A 15,653-nucleotide genomic window follows, 5' to 3' on the forward strand; every position below is an offset into this window, starting at 1 on the left:
AAAGTGAAACAAGTGTTTATCATGCATTTACCGTATACGTAGGTGATTAACTGTAACAAAAATAAGATAGAAACCACACTATAATCAAAAATTATTCAGAAAATGGCTTCATTAAATCTTACTAAACACTCATGACATGGAAAAACGGTGCCCTCCATCAATATAGTGGATTCAAGATACAAAAAACATTGTCGGAATAAAATAAATTAGCAAAACTCCATTTTCATTAACAAAAATACTGTTCGGAAGATTTCGGCAGGGTGAAAATAGACGAAAAGAAGAATACCGAAGGAAAATAAAGAAGCCGATTGTCACGTCTTGTCTTAGGGGGGGGGGCTAGAAAAACTCTAGTAAGAGAACTGCGGAGAGAAAAACAGCATTTTTGGCAACGTATGCCCCGGCATTGTATGGCAACACGTCCAATGTTATAAGGATAGGCAATGTTCAATTGGATTCGTTTTTTGACAGCTAAACGCGAAACCAATCGATCCAAAATGGAGTCTCCGCAGTTCTCTTTCTAGAGTTTTTCTAGGGGGGACGATGCTGTATCAATTTCACTTTCTGGACAATTTTCTCCATGGAGCAATGACAGGTAGCCAGGGTAGATCTGAGTGCATACAAGGAGAGTTCCGACACTGTCAAAATTGGAACAATTATTATTTGTCAGTGTCATTCAAAACGACATTCATATATTTTGACAGGTCGTCTGTTCGTTTGGAATATCACTGACGGATAAACATGACAATTATCTTCACTCTCCTTACATACACTGTGGGGTAGACTACCTGGTTTTAATTATTGATGCTCGTTCGTGAAGCGAATGAAGCAGACAATTACTTGATTTTTATTTTCTCGTTGGGTGTTGACTCACTGGAATAAGAATTTAACTTCGAAGTATAATTACTATGAAATGTAATTATTGGTAATACATTTAAATTAACATTACTCGTTATAGATTTTTTCACACCTTATGTACGTACAAGGCACACGACATAAACACTATATTAAGACGTGGTAGCAAAAGTAAATTGGATTGTTTTCAACCAAGAAATTGCATTAGTGTTCGTGTGACCGGATGACAAAAGCTAGTTAACTACAGAGTGGTATATTAGATAGTTATTTTTCTTGACTATCTCTGTTTACAGGTTAGTACTGAAATGTTTGGAGTAAGGTATACCCTAAAAACCATTTGTTTTTATTGTTTGCTAGCAGATATGTTTTGTGTTTCAGCCTTGCAAATATGTTTAGTAAAGGAGCCCAAGTCAAGTTTTTCCTTAATCGCTAGCATCACTTGAAATTTCAAAACAATCTTTAAAAAATATTTGAACGTAAACAAAGACCGAGGGGTGAACAAAAGTAAAAAGTCTGATAACGAAAAGTTGTCCAAGTCTCAAACGGATTTATGTCTATAAAAACCATTTCTAATGAGCGACTGGACTGTTCCAGTGGTCATTGTCCTAATAACTAATTAAAATTAGAAGTCGTCAAACGAAGTGACACCTTGCTTTGTATAAGAAATGAGCCTGGATTAGCTGGCTTTTTTATGGATGACGAAGCTGTAGCAATTTCACTTTCTGTACAATTTTCTCCATGGAGCAATGACAGGTAGCTGTTTGTTCGTGAAGTGAATGAAGCAGACAATTAGTTGATTTTTATTTCCTCGTTGGGTATCGACTCATGAGAATAAGAACTATAGTTCAAGGCATAATTACTACAAAAGATAAAATACATTGGAATTTCGTCATTACTCGTTATATATTTTTCCACACCTTATGAACGTACACGTCACATGTCATAAACACTATATTAAGACGTGGTGGTAAAAGTAAATGGAATTGTTATTAAACAAGAAACTGCATTAGTGTTCGTGTGACCGGATGATAAAAGCTCAATAACATTATTATAAATAATATTGCTAGTAAGTGATGATATTACCAAAACCAACATTGGATACAGCAGATGTAACAAAGGAATTACTACATCTACTGTATCCACTTTAGTTTGTAAAGTCGGGTTTTGGGTCATGATCGCATATTGTTTCCGTCTCATTGATTTTCGCTGGTTTAGAGGGATCAGTAAAATATCTGACGTTTAAAATACGCATTGACTAATCCATGTACAGTTGTATTAGTGCGAAATTGAGGATAATCGGATGTAATTTTTGCCAAATAAGATTAAATCAGATGGAGAATCGTACACATTGCGTATACATATATGTCTATAAACATTGCAACTGTGTTAGTGTCCTAGACTTCAAATAAGCCAATACTAATACTGATTTGTTTGATCCCCCCCCAAAAGGCACAATACAGATAGAAAAACTGAATAAACCAGACATGCCTATTTCAAACCAAAATATAACGTTGGTTGTGGTGCGGTGGCGGTACAGCACATAGTGTATAAAGATCAGTTACGTATAGAATGAACCCAAGTCTACTTGTCGAGCATAGTCAGGATCCACTTCCCAGTGAGCAAATTTTCTGGCAGAGACCGCTCTAGAAATGTATAACAAATTTGCATCAAATTAGAAAAAATGCATTTAATTTCCATTTTTGCATCAACTTTGCACTCCCTCGCAGAAAAGTTTGTTTAATAAACGTCCTACGCTGATTCACTTTGTTCGACGTTTTGTTGAATGTAGGGCTAATTTTTTGTAGGGTTTTGACGTCTTACACGCAACGCAAAATACATTGCACGGAACGCAAAATACATCACGAATTTCTATTTTGATGGAAAGAAATGCATTTAATTTAGCTGATTTTTAAAAATGCATCACAAGTGATCTGCCCCTAGCTATCGATGCATAAATAAAATTATGCGTGTAGAAGAACTGCGGAGAGAGAAACAGCGTTTTTGGATATATATATATATATATATATATATATATATATATATATATATATATATATATATATATATGTATATATATATATATATATATATATATATATATATATATATATATATATATATATATATATATATATATATATATATATATATATATATATATATATATATATATATATATATATATATATATATATATATATATATATATATATATATATATATATATATATATATATATATATATATATATATATATATATATATATATATATATATATATACAGGGTTTTTGGTTCATGGTTAAGAATCTCTCGGGGGGTGATAGACTGCCATATTTGGAGAAAAAAACTGTTCTACACATACCATCAAATCTCAACCGTTACAGAGTTATTGAACTTTTTGTGTAAAAAACTTATTTGTCTTAAAATACCTCTAATTTTAAAAGTATACTTTGTATTTTAAATGTTTTAGTTCCATTCGAATGGTGAGAAAATTTTGCATTGAGTGATGCCCTTACATGTTTCAGCTGATGAGTTTAAGTAGCCTTTTCAAAGTAATTTATTGAAAATTAAACAATTTCAAACGATTTTTCGTTCATTTCTTGAAAATCCTAATAGTTAACCTCATCATTTTAATAATTCAGATTGTTAGTATATATATATATATATGATGCGGAATCTGCGTTGCGTAAGCACGGTATACTTCGTTGATTACAGACTGATGACTCTCATTTCCAGCCAGACTACTTGAGGAGCATTGTTTGGGAATAACAGTTGATCCAGTCCGAGCGAGATTTTCGCCTGAGAGCCACCATTGCGGGCCACGACCATCTTTACCGTAACTTGGGATGAGAAAGGAAGTGTTGATGTGGTACTTACTTAACGGGAGGCCCCAACTCAATGACACTCATATAAGTACCACGGATTGGGTAGTGGGTGGGTTGTTAGTCAGGATTCGCTTCAAGCAAGCGATGCGACTGAGAATATATTTTCGTGCATGTTTGAATAGATTATTGACTGTAGGATACGTAAATCTTCTAGGCATTTAAACTATGGCTAATCGTTTATCGAGATTGTTTCATCTAAAACAACTTGAAATCCCGCATCCGGCTGTCGTGAGTGTTGTCGACAATGTAAAATGGACCGTGAACAATGAGTTTAAAAGTGGTATGGTGGAACATTCATAAATTATGTCACGGAAAGATTACCCAATACTAACTAACTCTCTGTCATATTACCACGTTATTTTTCTCCTTGGTCTGATACGAATCAAATTGTTTTAGTTTTTCCTTCATTTTGTAGTAGCACTTTTATGCCACTACTCGCAAAAGTGTTCATGTTCTATGGAATTGTCTATATACATGGCGCAAACGTGCGTAAAACGGCCGATTGCGTCAAAGCACATGACGTGCTCTCCTCTCCTCCCATTTATTAGTCATATCTCTTCCTCCTAATAGCGTGGCAGAATTTATAAATGGCCCTTATTTGTATAATCACAAGCATATTGAGATCCCTTAACTTGAAATTTTCCACCTCGTTCGAGTAAACGTTCCGATATTACAAAGAAGCCGCAAAACAGAAAAATATAAATGCTGCGTTCCTAAACGATATAAACATCATGCACGAATCAAACACCCCCCGTTTCCAAATAGTACGTTCATATTCTTAGCTCAGTATAATTGACTGATGAGTTAATGGACTAAAAGTAAAGCATTAAATATGACCATAAAACATTTGTTCCTCGTGCTGAAATGATTGCCGCAAATTGGTAATTGGATTTGAATTGATCTTGCGAATTGTCAATTCTCCACCTTCATACATACTTCAAAAGTCATTCACTCAGACAAGACCATGCGTATTTCCCACGCGCATTAAAGACCCAGTGGATTCGTTTCCTAGTTGGTCAAATAAACACTAAACAAACAAATAAATTAGTTTGCTCAGTCAAAAGAAATGTCAGCTCGATTGGCATCAACGTGCGAATACGTATTCCCTTACAATGCCATCAAATGAAAGTACATTTAAAACTACATACGATAAAATATGTGCAATTCAGAATATAACAAAATGAAGATTGCTTAATTATTTGCATTTAAAAAAAGATCGGAAAATATTAGTTGCATAACAAATGTGGTTCATTTTCAAAGATAGCACTGCTGATGAATCACTGTATAAAAATTGGTGATAAGGGACGCGGACGAAAATAGCTGACCATCGCCAGATTAACGGCTGATGCGGAATCTTTTCTCAAAGTGCACTTCGACTGTTGGCTGTACGTTCTATTTATATGTTATTCTTGAATTCGTTTCACTCTGCGTATTTGCAAACCTGTTCTTTGTAACCTACGAACTACGTTCATGCATAAGATAGGGAGAAAAGACGAAAGAAGTTGATCATAGCACACAGTTGTCAACCCCTCGTCGCACACTCATTGAGATCATCGTGGGACGGAGGGTGAAATTAAGGTTGCACAGAGAATGCGCAAAATTCGCAAACGAAAAAAGCAGTTTTTTTCCACACCGTATGTCAGATCTTCATAAAAATCAATCAGCGTGTGTAGAATGCTGTTACAGTACTGCTGATTGATTTTTATGAAGATCTGACATACAGTGTGGAAAAAACTGCTTTTTTCGTTTGCGAATTTTGCGCATTCTCTGTGCAACCTTAACGTGAAAAAATATGAGTGTGTATTTCAATTTTATTTGTGATGAGAATGCAAAAAAGACATGCAGGAAAAATATAGCAGTACCTACTATGAGAAACAAAAATATGCATAGCTAGCATACTTTCTATTCCCGTCTCTTTTATTCTGCTGTGATTTTTATGCATTTTCTAGCATATACTTCTAGTAAGTATTCAATGCATAAAATTTACAGCAGAAGAAACGAGAGGCAGATAGAAAAGACTTAGTATGCTATCGATGCATAAAAAAGTTCTGCGTTAATACCAATCACATGTTTTCTTATTCTGGCTCACACTTTTTCAATGTGACGCTGAGAGCTGGACCAATTTGACACTTGTTTGTATGTCTCATCCCAGGCTCAAACATAAATTTATTCGTGTCTAGTTTACCTGCCGAATTTCGGCCAGAAAAATTTCAGAAAACAAGGAATTTTTCAAGAGACGTTTTATATTTCTTATCTTGCAATTGTATCGCCACATGAACAATAAAATTCTTTGATTACGTAAATCAAAAGAGCTCAACCTTTTAAAGGTAGCGATGCACTTGTGCAATCCTTTAAATAACGGTCCTCTTTGACATCGGGTTTAGCTATATAGGTTGTAAAATGTTTAAGTACAGATCTTTTGTACTTTAAATCATACGCAAAATATTTGAAGTACCGCTGTTATGTAGTTTAAATACTTTAAGTACTTGTACAAAGATATTAATTACATTAAGTATCTATTAAGTACAACAGAAGTAGTTGTTGTTGTTTATTTATGACACTTTACACCGAAGAGCGGTGCATTCGTGTCGATACAGAAGTAGTGTTAATTACTTTCATTAATTACTTTAATTACATTTAAAATACGCAGGTATTTTCTATACGACGCACTCAAACCTGCTAGTGCTGGCCCCTCGGATTAAGATTCCCGAGTATATGAAAATTGACAATATAGAGGTAAAACGACATGACCGCATACCCCTGAAGTACAACTTAATACATGGAGAAATTTCTTTATGCTGAGAATGCGGATTGAAAGACCCTATTTGACTATATACAAATCAAAAATCGCGTGCGCCACACCATAATCAATCCTTGTGCAATACAAAAATACATATACAAAGGAGAATGCATCGCAGCAAATCAGTGGCGTAGCCAGGAAGGGTTTTGGGGGTTAACCCCCCACCCCCAAACCACAATTAATTGAGTCGAAAAAAAATTATTGGTGGTGTAAACTGGTCAAATCTTTTATTTTTAATGTTTAAATAATAATTTTGGAAGTACTACGATGAGATGCATATGAAAAACGGAATTCGGAGACGGCGTATGAGCAACGAATTGCAACAGTAGCTTGGAGAACCACCCATTGTTCGCTCAGCGAAGTTTAGGCGGCTGCATTTTTTCAGAATGGTGAACAACTCAGTAAAATTGTTCTAGAAACTAATCGTTCTCAACACGTTGCATTCAGAATCACTAAGCATGCATTGATCTCCCACCAGCATGCTCCAGGTCTAATGAGCGATTTGTAGAAGATTAACTTCATCCGGTGTCGTACATTCGTCGATCGAAGGGTTTTTCGAAGCCCAAAGCAACAACTTTCACCTGCTAGAATACGTTTCTAAATTTCTCTGTTGGTGTCATTATGGGCGGTTATTAGTGAGCTCAAATACACGAGCTCACCCAGTAAACGAAATGGCGGCTAAGCGGGTTAAAACATGCCGACGAGCGGTAGGAAACATGTTTCTAGGCAACCCGCTGTAACTCGCCAACAATCCGCCCTAATTGTGTGGGTATCAACCAACTCGATATCATCGCCATCGGTTCAACCGTCAGTCGGATGTACGTTCCCACCATCGTCTCAAGATTGTGTGCCACAATATTGACGTTACCGGCGAAGCTAAAAAGCTGAGCAGACTTCCGGAAAACCGTGTCAATTCTAGCTCTTATTATCACACCTTACCGTAGCCCTTTCCGAGTTTCAAAAGCACTCGAAAGTATTTCTAATACTCATTACATATCACTCGATCTATTTTCGCTAGTCCGGAAATCCGTATTTGGGCATTATATGCCAGTTTTCTCAACGAACTCGCTTGCTAACGGTGATTGGCGGCGACAAAGAACACCTTCAGCAATATGATTGCTCGATAACTATTTGCAGTAATCCCGCTTAACACCCTTTTTAAAGATGGGACATACTACTTCCTCCATCCAATCTTCCGGTAAAATCTGTTTCTACAAGATCTTTAAAACCACCCAGTGGAGTGCTCTACACTCTCTTCCGTGTTTCAGCAGCTCACATGGGAGTTGATCATTGTCAGCGGCTTTATCAGTCCTCAACCCGCCGATCACCTCATGAATCTTCGGTAGATCTTGCGCTGGGAATCTATCATCGGCTGCGCATGTCCCCAGACTGATTCTTGAGATACTCTCGTCGTCTACTGCTATTTCGGTATTCGTCATAGTATACTTATGGATCAGTTCACACTCGGTCGTGAGAAGGTCTCCATTAGTATATCTTTATATGTCAGCCTGTGGCACATAGCCTTGACTTGAGCGATTTACCTACTCGTAGAATTTTCATAACTCCATACAGATGCTCCATCGCCTCGGTATCCTGATCTTCCTGTAGGCGATTTCGAATCTATATTCACACTGTGGAAGGTGCGCACATTTGTGATGCTGGAGAAAAATTTTCCGATCATTCGAAACGTGGTCGATTTGGTTATCAGTTTCTTAATCAGGTGATCTCAGAGGCGGGGTTCATGTCGCTGATGAGGAGCATCACATTTTGCCGCGGGCTCCAAATGCGCGTAAAATGCATCTTTCTCATTCTCGGGTCACGCTTCGTGAGGGCAGTGCACGTTATCGATGCTATAGTTGTATAAAAGGCCTTTGATCTACACATATTCTTTCCCTGATCGTCTGGTACTCGACTGCGCGTTGGCGCATCTTGCCCAGCACTACAAAGCTGATTCCCAACTTGTTTGTTGTGCCGTCGCTCTAATGGAATGTAACCGCGCGATGCACGCTTTTCCACACATTCTGTCCTGCCAAGCAAAGTTCCTACAATGAAGTTGCGAACTTTCAACTCATTGTGTAGGATTCGTGTAGGAAATCCGGATGGATTTTCTAGAGAGAATCAGTTGTAAACTTACAGAAAAACTTCCATCATGTCGATATGAGTATATCTAGCACTAGTTTTCAATTTCATGTTTCGTTTCGGTGGACTTTACAGCCAGGTTTTAGTAATGTACAGGGCCATGGCATGGCTCAAGAAGAAAACCATTTTTGTTTCGAAAATCGCTTGTAACTGTGAAACCAAAAGAGATAGAAACTTCATTGCTTCAACAAAAATATGCGTTTGCAAAAATTTTAAGCAAGAGCAAAACATTTGTAAAAAATCAATACATAAAACGTTATTAAATGAAAACCAATTTTACAAGAGCTACACTGCCCTGAATATTCAAAAAACCATAACACATGAACCATTAGAGATAGTAATGCATACTATTCAGCAAAGTTGCTTCAATTTAATTGTTATGCTATGTAACTAAATTAAAGAAATCTATAAGGTTGATACTTTGAACACTTTAACCACAAGATCGGCCAAAAGGTACTGAGAAAGTTTACCGAAGATACCATATATTTAAAACTAGCGGTTTGGGCGCAAACAGTTTCGTCTTCCTAAATACGGCTGTAGGACCATAGTGCATTGTAGCTAATGCGTTGAGCAAATGGCAGACGCGGCTCTAATCAATGGCTTAAAATGAATAGTGTGAAACATGGGGAAAATAGGCTCATTATCTATGGGGTGATGAGCCTATTTGCGCCATGTTTCTATTATCACCCTACCCATTTGAAGCCGTTGGTTAGAGCAGTGTCTGCCATCTTTGTTCAACGCATTGAGTCAAATGGTAGCGCAACAATAGGGGCACTCGATTCGAGTTTTCATTGTGCTCAAACACGAGAATTTTACTGTTTTCAACGCATTTGTGTTATTATATTGGTTCTTAACAACGAAGCAAAGCGGTTGATGTCAATTTTCACGCATTCCATTGATTGTAAGGCAAGAAATTGCCGAATTAGTGAGGCACCTTGCTTAGTATGGTGAAAAAAGGGTCATCACCCTATATGCACAAGATTAACTCAAAGATACTGCCTGCTTCGCGTCAATTTCCTGAGTAATAGGAATTACACCGAAGACCCGTTTTTATCAGCCCCTTTGGTGTATCTTTGGTTGACAAAATAGGGGCAATGACAAAACATATTTATTTATTTTCTTTGTTAAACCAAAGCTGTTCAAATATTCAACATTAGTCCGAATACATAGCCTCAAAACCCTAGTTGACGAAATCGGGTCGAAAAGCTGACAAAATTATGGACTGATAAAAATGGGTTTTCAATGTATTATTGTTACCTACTACAATCGTGATTCGCTGGTTGGTCACTTTTAACTTTTTAGTTGGACCTTCGCAGATTGGACCATTGTCCAACTAAAAAGCATATTAATGTCAAAATCTCACATCAAATGACAATCAAACTGATAACAATTGGAAATGTGAACAGATGCATGTGCGGTCCAACTAGCGAAACAAATTCGTTAGTTGGACAGAGGCTGTGGACCAACGATCGAATCACGACAGCTTTTCTTTCATAGTTGTATCTGGCGAATTGTACACCACCGACGAACCGACATGACAGAGGCATTCGAAAAGTGTCCCATACAAAATAACGATTGTTTTGAAATGAAGCGATCACTACTGTCAAACTACTACAGATCGCTCCGCCATGTTTGAATCTGGGCAGGCTTCTCAATAAGTATATTAGTATTACAGAAGGTGTGCAATTCCCTCAGCTGCGTATGTGTGCATCAAAACAGTATTCAGCATTCATTGAAAAAGTATGTATTCTGTTACTTTTTTGTTTGTAACGGACAGTTTTGTTAAATAGTGCATACATAGGATAGTAAAAAGCTGGAAAAACGATCTTCAACATGCTAAAAGAAAGTTTGTTTGTTTTAGCATACCTTGTACAACGTCGATACACCTTGGTTTTGCGTACTGTTGTGTTATCGACGACGACTACCACGCGAACCATTATACAGACGCCGCTAGTGTAACAACGTATTTTAATTTAAACAATTAGGACAACATTTGATGCATTTTTGTGCCATGTGGCACGTCGGTTCGTCGGTGTGTACACTACCAGTCAAAAGTTTAGGTTTACTTGCTTTTTTGAATTTTACATTATCGAGAAGGTTTCTCAGTAGACTTTGTCAAGCACGTGCGTCTTCACTATATCATCACAGAGAACAGACGTCCATCTTCAGCATTCAACTTGTGTAAAATCTCTAACGGTTTCGAAGGTAGTTTGGATATCTAAACCAGGTGCGCTACTGTCGTCATGTTTTTTTGTGGCTGAGTGCGACAGAACTGACAGCGGTTATTCCTCTACCCAGTCAAACAAGTCCGGAACGGATTCGGACTTCCTGCATGAATTCCAGCTCAAATGCGTCAACCGATAGAGTCGGAATCGGTTGTTTTCTTTGAGCTAGATTCCATGCTGAATCCATCCAGGACTTCGAACCGGTTCCGGAATCGATTTGACGGATAGTTGGGATAGGTTGGTGCGGCGGCGCTAGTGTTTTTCGTATATTAATTCAAATGTTTACACACGTTTTTTAAATATTTTTGTTCGATCATGGATGTCTGTTCTCTGTGATATTATGTTGCTACATGCTACTGGTCAGAGTCTAGGAGGGGTTTTGACGTCTTTGGGTGACGCGCGGATCACAAACAATCTTGTTATGACAGCTTGCATTCTTTTGATGCGTCGAGTACATAATACGTGTAACACACTGATAAAATCAAGTACCCATTAATGCGTAGAAAACTACGCATTTTCAAACCCATTAAATGGGTAAAGCGTTTGTACCCATAAATGAGTACAGACCTTTTACGTCAACCTGGGTATGTTTCACCCATTATTTTTCGCAGAACTGTTACAACAAAATGCGTAAAAAATACCCATTCATGAAATTCGCGCCAGAATGAAAAATACTGTCAATAGAATTATTTCTGAATTAAAAAAAACATAAAATAACATTCATTTCACATTATTGTTTCCTTTTAAAAGTATAGGAATCTAGATAGAAATCCTATTCTAAAATTACTTAACAAAATAAAACCGCCAACTGGATATATTTTTGATGGCTGGATTTTTTGGCTGCTCTAAAAATTCCGAACTGGCGCATATTTTCAACATCCTCAGTAGTCTAAACAGACGTTGTTTTCGGAGCATTGCCGAAGTGTTCCGTTTCCGCCGCGGACTCCGATGCAGGACGATAATTTGCAGGTTCCACTACGATCCTTAGTTTGTAGGTTAACTCGCTTGAAATAATGCTTAAGGATTTTTCACACCCATTATCAAGATTAATAGACCCATTGACATTACCTCATCGAGTAGTTGTGAAATGGATAAAAAGTACTCATTGTTAGAAACAAAAAAATACCCATTTTTTGACAGCTCGAATAACTTCCGAAAATGTGCAATTTGAATACATAAAATGGGTAAAAAAATTTTACCGTGCATATTAGTACTGCGAGAGCTCACGCCAAAAATTATATTCCAAATCCAATTTTTTATATTTTTCTTTATTAAAAGGTAAGTAGAAAAATTTTTATATTGAAAATCGTAACAGTCAAAAAATATCTATTCAAATTGACCTAATTCGAAGATTATCATTTCATTATTGAAAAGTGAAAAAACTACATATTTTATGTATCTATCGTAGAGAAATGGATCGAAAAATAATTATAAATAATAATAATTAATAACAATAAATGAAGAAAACCATAGCTTTTTGAATATTACATTAAAATTGTTGGGTGAACTTAAACTTTTGACTGGTAGTGTATACTGCAACCAGCAATGTTTTAACATCTTATATTGCTTGTGGCACTAAAAACTGGATTCTAACTGCACTGCGCACTTACCATTCTTCCATAAAAATTCTTCTCATAGACCGGTTAGTTCGACTGGTCTGTCTATGAAAGTACCATCTCTATCACTTGAAATACATGTTCTTTGACAGCTCGCAGTTTTGAGATCACTCGCACTTTAAAAGTGCGGAGTCCAAGTTGGTGGGAAGTGCGCAATAGTGGTTGAATTTGAAATCTGCAATATACAACAATGATAAAAGTATTATAACCGATTGACGACCTACACCAACACCAATCATGTCATGTTGACATCCACCAATTTTCGAATTCAACGCATCACCCATGAACACCAACGTAAACATTAAAAGGTTTTTTTCCGAACCACCATAATTATTTTAAAGAATAATAATTATTTGATAATTTCTCATTCTAACGTGATTCCGCTGAGTATCATTAGATTTGAAATAACAGTTCCAAGTACACTCAGTTTTTTTCACGCGGTATTTTTTACGCGGATTTTGAAATTTAAGTGGTTTTCATTTACGCGGATTTTGAAATTTACGCGGTTTTCATTAACGCCGATTTTGAAATTTACGCGATTTTCATTTACGCGGTTTTTAAAATTTACGCTGATTTTTGAATTTACGTGCTATCCATTAACGAGGTTCCCATTAACGCGGATTCTTATATTTTATTTACGCGAATTTTGAAATTTACGCGGTTTTCATTTACGCGGATTTTGAAATTTACGCGGTTTTCATTTACGCGGCCTGTATCCCCCGCGTAAAAGAAAACTGAGTGTATTGTCACGACACTCCGGTTATATGTCACCCACCCATCTTTTTTCTCCCTGAATAGCGTAACGTGAATCTGCGTTATTTTACAAACCCGTGCGCAAGTGTTCGGTGTCTTTCTTCCTCTAAAGGCTCGAAAGACCGGGCGCTTTTTCACTAGTGAATTTATGCTGCTCATTCAGTCATTCAGTCTGTTTCAACTCATGAACTTGATACAAACGGAAGTTATAGCCTCATAGCTAGCATTATTATACACAATAATATATGCATAATATTGCACACTTCCCACCAACCTGGACGCACTTTCAAAGTGCGAGTGATCAAACTGCTACTGTAAACTGCGAGCTGTCAAAATACATGTATTTCAAGTGATAGTGGTACTTTCATAGAAAGACCAGTCGAACTTACCAGTATATGAGAAGTATTTAATAGAAGGATAGTAAGTGCGCAGTGCGGTTAGAATCCAGTTTTTAGTACCACAAGCAATAATATGTATTATGTTTGCGTGGTTAGGAAGAAAAAGCTTTAGCACTTTGAAGAAAAACGTAAACAAAAACAACCGGCACGCGATTCCACTGACACAAACGTATAATAAAAAGAGAGCAGAGCGAGAGTAGCACTTTTATGCTGTGAGAGCACTTCGGTTAGCTTGTCTCACACACTCCTGTTACGGTGCAATGCGGGACGGGAATGCGACGTTTAGTTTTCGCGAGTTGTTTGATCGGGCCGGTTGTTAGTTAGATGAGTGGTCGTTGTGTGTAGCCTGTAGGTAGTTTCCGATATCTGCAGAGGAATGAGCGTTTTATTGAGCTTTTTATTCGACCAATGAAGTAACGTGATCATTTTATGCGATTCCAGTCCCTGCAAAATAACTGTGTTTTTATTGCGGAGTTTATAAATTTTTGATCGTAGGAGAAGAGATACCCAAGTGAAACTGGTGCTACTTTTTTGCGAGTAATTTGTTAATCAAGAAAATCGAAGAAGATAGTATCCATAGTGGTGCTGTGGTTTGCAAGGTAAGCAACGTTGTCCTTTGATACATCCATTATTAGATGAATGCGTATAAATATTAATCATTAATTAAGTAATACCGTTCTTGCTTGACCCGTTAACCAAGTCAACTTCTAAGCCTATAGGATATACCTATTGCCAGATCATTCATTTTGACAGCAGAACCTGACACAGTTTTGCTGCAAGCAGAATCCACAGCAGAATGCAACAGTACGCTCACGTAGACTTGCGGAAAACATTCTCGACCTTTTTCATGAACTCCCCAATTTTTACACCTTCAAATCTCGACAAACATATGATTAGGGCGTAAAAGCCAACTGTCAAAATTCACTTTGAGTGTAAATTCTGAACACACCGTTACTCGCCAAACACAGATGTTGGTATTAAACAAAAGAGAAAATTTTTCTCTTTCATGAACTGCTGTGAACTGTGATTGGCTAGTAACGGTTTGTCCAGAATTTCCTTTCAAAAACAATTTTGATAGGTGGCTTTTAAACCGTAATCATATCTCGACAAACATATGATTACGGCTTAAAAGCCAACTGTCAAAATTCTCTTTGAAAGGAAATTCTGTACAAACCGTTACTGGCTAAACACAGTTTGCAGCAGTTAATGAAAGAGAAAACTTTTCTCTTTTGTTTACTACCAACATCTGTGATTGATGAGTAACGGTTTGTCCGGAATTTCCTTTCAAAGAGAATTTTGACAGTTGGCTTTTAAGCCGTAATCATATGTTTGTCAAGAAATTTTCTTATTTTTGTACCTGATTTATCAACCCCACACAAAACAAACTATTGAACTGACAAAATAGATTGTTAATGGGAACGGAAGAATAAGAAGATTGAAAGGCCCTAACAGAAAGTCCCATCGCTGACGTGGTGTTAATGCATCGCTTGTGCTAAAGTCCGAGGTCACATTGTTCGAAGTGTCGTAACGAGCGGGATGTTGTGACGCCCCCGTTTTTGGGATCTTATAACCTGGAACGCTAGTACCTATGTGTCATAATATCCGAAAATATGAGTGCATCGTGTAATCCCGGACTTTATGACGTGACACCTCTGCATCATAATACCCCAACATCTATGTGCACCATATACACGGACGTTATGACGCAACACCAGGTTTCGGATCCTTTGGCGCAATATTGTTTTCGGATGTTATGACACACAAGGGTGCGCGTAGGTTGTGACACACCACCCTTCGGACGTTATGACACCGACTACACTGGTACAGCGTAGGGGAGACCGGGGATGGTTGGCCGAGTTTTGCTTTTGGAATTTCTCTACTGATTATGGTTAGACTTCTTAAAAACCGATTTGCGCTGTCATGAAGATACAACCTCTGAGCACATACGTAATTTTTTTCATTCATGAAAAAAATCAGGGAAAA

At 37.2% G+C, this 15,653-nt stretch overlaps 1 protein-coding gene across 4 annotated transcripts in view; it reads left to right on the top strand.

Moving 5' to 3' along the window:
- The first annotated feature begins 13,948 nt into the window (after positions 1–13,948).
- Positions 13,949–15,653, top strand: part of LOC131687955 (bestrophin-4-like) — an 84,273-nt gene continuing 82,568 nt past the window's right edge. Inside the window, exons 1-2 of one of the 4 annotated variants that reach the window (XM_058972058.1) lie at positions 13,950–14,207; positions 14,242–14,269. The gene's annotated coding sequence lies outside the window, so the exon portion shown is untranslated. Of the gene's footprint in view, positions 14,270–15,653 lie in introns of all 4 variants that reach the window. The other 3 variants (XM_058972057.1, XM_058972056.1, XM_058972059.1) reach the window with 3 other exon arrangements.

This window comes from Topomyia yanbarensis, chromosome 3 (assembly GCF_030247195.1).
Source record: "Topomyia yanbarensis strain Yona2022 chromosome 3, ASM3024719v1, whole genome shotgun sequence".
NCBI classification, from domain to species: domain Eukaryota; kingdom Metazoa; phylum Arthropoda; class Insecta; order Diptera; family Culicidae; genus Topomyia; species Topomyia yanbarensis.